This window comes from Chenopodium album, chromosome 8 (genome assembly GCF_948465745.1).
Source record: "Chenopodium album chromosome 8, dcCheAlbu1.1, whole genome shotgun sequence".
NCBI classification, from domain to species: domain Eukaryota; kingdom Viridiplantae; phylum Streptophyta; class Magnoliopsida; order Caryophyllales; family Amaranthaceae; genus Chenopodium; species Chenopodium album.
Window position 1 is genome coordinate 32,377,247 of NC_137841.1, and position 5,319 is coordinate 32,382,565.

Below are 5,319 nucleotides of genomic sequence, written 5' to 3' on the forward strand. Positions count from 1 at the left end.
ATAACGATGATAGAGAGGAAGCAATTCAGTGGAGCCAAGGGCGAAGACCCGAATCTTCACATTGCCGACTATTGTCAATATTGCAACACCATCAGGCAAGCTGGGGTCACTCAAGACCAAATCAGGGAGATTCTCTTTCCCTTCTCTTTAAGTGGAAAAGCTAAATTGTGGTTTAATGGCTTAAATAGAACTACACTTGGTATAACTGACTGGGAAACTCTTGTTTTAAATTTCTATAACAAGTATTATCATGCAGAGAGAACAGCAGTACTACGGAGTGCGATTCAGAACTTTGCCTAAGAAGCCGATGAGTCTTTATATGAGGCTTCGGAGAGGTTCAAGGACTTACAAAGAGAATGCCCTCACCATAATTTAGCACAATGGCAGTTAATCCAAGCCTTTTATAACGACATTGGAAATTCTTCGAGAATAATTTTAGACTCTGCAGCTAGTGGGAGATTTATGAATCTTAATGTTGATGATGCAGGTCAGGTTATTGAAGATATGGCGATACACAATTCCCAATATGGGAATCCCAGAGGATTTGCCAACAAGGGGAAACATAGTGTCGACTCTGTATCCTTTTTGCAAGCTCAACTGACCTCTATTTGCCAAAAATTAGATAATCTGAGCACTGCTAATGTAGCTAATGTTTCTGCAATTAATAATAATTCTAATGAGGCTTTCTGTGAAAATTGTGGTATTGTAGGTCATTGGGAGCAGGATTGCAGGAGTTCCATGGAGCAAGTTAATGTCTTCCAAGCTTATAGGCAGAATAACTCATACTCCAACACTTACAATCCTGGGTATCGGAATCATCCATACCTTTCCTACCGGAGCACTAACGTTCAAAATCCACCACCACAAGAACCACAGGTGCCACAGCAACATCAGCAGAAATATTATCACCCCAATGCTAGCTAGAAGAATCAACCACAACAACCCCCCTCATCTTCCGACCCTTCTTTGGGGGAAATTAGAGCAATGTTGGTCAATATGCAAAAGCACATGGAGAGCAGGGATGCGACAATTGATCAAATTCTAGCGCATAATAAAATTGTAGATAATCAAATTGCGCAACTCTCCGCTACTCTACAAGCACGCCAACAGGGAGCCCTGCCGGCACAGCCGACTAGGCCTACGGATCAAGCATTTGCAATTACTCTAAGGAGTGGTTCAAACTATGAAGGGCCCTCTATGCCCAGAGTTGATGAACCTATTTTATTAAATAATGCTAATCTTGATTCCATTAAACCAAACAATGTAGTTGATAGCCCTGCAAGGCTAAAAGATAATACTAACATATCTAATTCTACATTGCAGGGTAAAACTCCAGAGAAGGTGGCTACTCTAGACAAAGATAAGAATGCTCAAAAGCCAATCATCAAACTCCCTTTCCCCAATCGTCAATTGAAGATAAACTTGGATAAGCAGTTTGGTAAGTTCCTGGAGGTGGTTAAAGATCTGAAGGTAACAGTCCCCTTTACTGAATTGATCACACAAATCCCCTCATATGCAAAATTTATGAAAGAAATTTTGACGAGAAAAAGGTCTATTAGTGAGGTAGAGACAGTAGCTTTCACTGCAGAATGTAGTGTCGTACTTCAAAATAAGTCTCCACCTAAATTAAAAGATCCGGGTAGTTTTTCTATCCCTTGTCATATTGGCAATCTCTTGATTGATAATGCATTATGTGATTTGGGTGCTAGTGTTAGCGTCATGCCATTATCTGTGTGTTCTAAGTTGAATATGGGTAAATTAAAAGCTACCAATATAACTCTACAAATGGCCGACCGTTCTTGTAAATACCCCTTAGGTGTTTTAGAGGATGTCCCCGTCAGAGTAGGTAAATTTTATATACCTGTGGATTTTGTTGTTCTTGATATGGCTGAGGATACGCAAACCCCAATTATCTTGGGTAGACCATTCCTTAACACTGCAGGAGCAGTCATAGATGTAAAAAGTGGTAAGTTAACACTATCAGTAGGGGACGATAAAGTTGTTTTTAATCTGAATAATGCCCCCAAAAGCTCCATGACTGAGGAGAAATGTTTCAGTGTTAATGTGGTTGTACATTATTCTAACAATCCCCAAGCTCTTGAAAAAGATCCCTTGGAGGCGGTATCTTGTGTTGCATCCTTTTCAGATGAGATAGACAAATGGCAGAAGGAAGTTGATGCAATAGAAAGAGCACTCTACAATGTTGGTCTTGGCTTCGAGGATGAACAAGTGGAACCGATCGAGCAAGTTGTGCGACTCGAGCCTACGGTAAGTGTTCCGCCAGATCAAGTTGCAAGAGTTGAACGCAATAACAATTTGAAGCAACATTCGATCAAAGAAGGGTTTTTAATGCGTAGCATTGAAGATCCCCCAGACCAAGTCAAGGAGGATCCGCCAGATAAGGCGACTTGGCGCCCCACAGGTTATGTCAGGAAGCCGCATTGCAGCCTAAACATCGCTAGACCGGGTGAGAAACCACCCGATCAAGCGTTAGGTAAAGGGTCCTAGGGATTGTACTTGGTAAGAAGGTCGTGCGGGACCTATATAAACCGGCGCTTTGCGGGAGGCAACCCGTATTTCATGCTTTCTAGTTTAGTTTTCCTTCTCTCTTATTTTATTTTTATTTTAGAGAGGTGAGGAGAGTGATATTTTACCATTTTTAAAGTGTTGTTGTACAGGTATGAATTTGATAGGTAAAAAGACTTAGAAAAATTTGAAGAAGAATAGAAATCGGAGAAACTCCAGGGCTTGGTACGGGCCCGATCGGGCGAGGCTCGCCCGATCGGGCGCCCAAGTGAGGCAAAAATCGGAGAAAAATTCGCCCGATCGGGCAATTATGCCCGATCGGGCGCACAAGTAGAGCTGTTTTCGAGGCTAATTTCGCCCGATCGGGCGAAGCTTGCCCAATCGGGCGAAGCTTGCCCGATCGGGCACGAGAGGAGAGCTGGAAACGAGTTCTCTTTTCGCCCGATCGGGTGAGGTCGCCCGATCGGGCGCAAATCGAGTGAGAAGAAACGAAATATCGGGCGAAGCTCGCCCGATCGGGCGAGCAAAGGGCGAATTATTATGTTCGCGTTCGAGCCCGATTAGGCGGAGCTCGCCCGATTGGGCGCGCAACTTGCATTCTGGAAATTTCCCCATTCGCCCGATCGGGCGAGGCTCGCCCGATCGGGCGCGCCTACAGCCCGTCCCCCCTTTATTTTCTTTTCTCTTCTCTCTTTCCTCACTTTCCCCTTATTTCATCTTCTTCATTTGACTTTCTCTCTCTAAAACCTCCATTTCTAAACCTTCAACTCACACTTCATTCCAAGATCTCCCCCAATTCTTCCATCCAAACTTAAAAATTCTTACATTTTCCAACTCCTCTCATCTTCCTCTACAATCTACACTAAATTTTCAACACTTTCTCTCAATTTCTTCTCAAACCCTAAGAGTGAGAAAGCTTCAATTCCTACTATTTTCACATTAAAATGGCTTTCAAGAGGTCTAGAACTGTTAGGGGTGAAGGATCGAGGCAACAAGCACCTAGGATTGACCCGGAGCTGCAAATTGCGGGGTGGGAGAGGGTGGTCATCACCACCCAAGAGCAAAAGCAAAGGATGCTCAACCTCATCACACGGCAGGTAATTCCTACCCGTTTTATTCACCATCCTACGCTTTCTAGACTAGGAATTGATAAACATGTTGAAAAACTATTCAAAGGAATTGGCATGAGTGGTTTGTTCAATTTACACTATGATACTTATGATTATTTGACTTTAGAAATCATTTCTAGTTTTAATGTCATAAAATCAAAAGCTCTAATCTCTCATGTTCAATTTCGATTGTTTAATAATGATATTAGATTGTCCTTGAAAGATTTTGGAAAATTGTTTGAATTGAAAGCCGATAGACCAATTGAACCACCCCAAGACAGCATTACTTTTGTCTACCGTGCTCTAACAGGGAATCCTAACTTAAACCTCCAACATGCCAAGGGCACTTGGATTCAACATCCCGTGCCAAAACTTTGGCAACGGTTTGTTGGCCTTACCATCTTTGGGAGGCATGAACCGGCTAATGTGAGGAGAGATGAACTAGAGCTATTAGGATCATACATGATTCCTAAGAGTGACAAGCTTAACATAGTTCATAGGATGGCCCAACACTTTCATAGGGTGGCCAATGCGGCCGAATCGGGTAGGTCTAGGGTCCCAATTTACTTTGGTGGGTTAGTAACCCACATTGCGGTCAAATACCTTAGTTGGACCCCTAGCGATGATGGTAAGGTAGCCGGACCAACCTTAATGGACGCACCCTACTTAGGGGGCCTTAATTGGATAAATGTGATAGGGGGTGAGACTTGGTGGGTGATTCATAGGGAGCCGGGTATGAAAGACAACACTTTCACCTTGCCTAACCCGGCCTTGACCAAATTTGGGAAGGGTCTTCCCTCTTATACCTTTGAATTAGGAGACCAAGGGGAGGCCCAAGCACACCACCAAGCACCTCCCTCACCACCACAACATTTCCACCAACCATCACCCCAACACTACACACATAACATTCCCACTTCTTCAACCAACTACAACATCGACCCTAATGCCCCATATGACTTTTCGGCTTTTAGAAGCCAATTAGATCGGATAGAGAGTGGGCAAGGGAGGATGGAGGGTATGGTTAGGAATTTGGACACTAGGGTAGGAGCCCTAGATGCTAGGGTTGGGGTTGTGGAGAGGAACTTAGGGCGGGGTTTATACCCCATGTATGATGATTACGCCCGTCGGGGGGCTATTCCCCCCGAATCACTTGTCCCCGATTGGTTCCAATACCCCCAAGGGGGATACACGGACCCAAGTGCCTACGGTACCTATGTGGACTATTCATCGGTCCATGGATATGGGACCGATGCTCCTTTTGGTGGGCTTGGGGGGAATGTAGACCCTAACTATTTTGCAGGTGGTTCGGGTTATGGAGGTGGTGGTTCGAGCCATGGAGGGGCCGGTTCTAGCCATGGTGGTGGCGGCTATTCGAGGATGGATGAGGATGAGGAGTAGGTTACACTCCCAAGTCAATGAGGGCATTGCTTGATTTGGCTTGGGGGGGTAATCTTTCGCTTGGTAACTCTCTTTCCTTTCTCTCTATTTACTTTCTTTCTAGTGTAGTTTTTATTTGCTTTCTAATTTAGTTTTATTGCTTTCCTTTTATGAAAAATACAAAAAAATTTGAAAAATAAAAAATCCAAAAATACGTTCCAATGAATTGTAAATCATGCTTCCCTGTGGCCCTTACTTGAGAAAATTGTTTTGATTCTTGGTATTTGATGATAAGCATTGTGGA

The 5,319-nt window shown here is 43.7% G+C and overlaps 1 non-coding gene across 1 annotated transcript; it reads right to left on the bottom strand.

Moving 5' to 3' along the window:
• Nucleotides 1–267: 267 nt before the first annotated feature.
• Nucleotides 268–374, bottom strand: LOC145557107 (small nucleolar RNA R71). The gene has a single exon (XR_014092179.1). It is a non-coding gene; the product is annotated as a small nucleolar RNA R71 (small nucleolar RNA).
• Nucleotides 375–5,319: the final 4,945 nt, after the last annotated feature.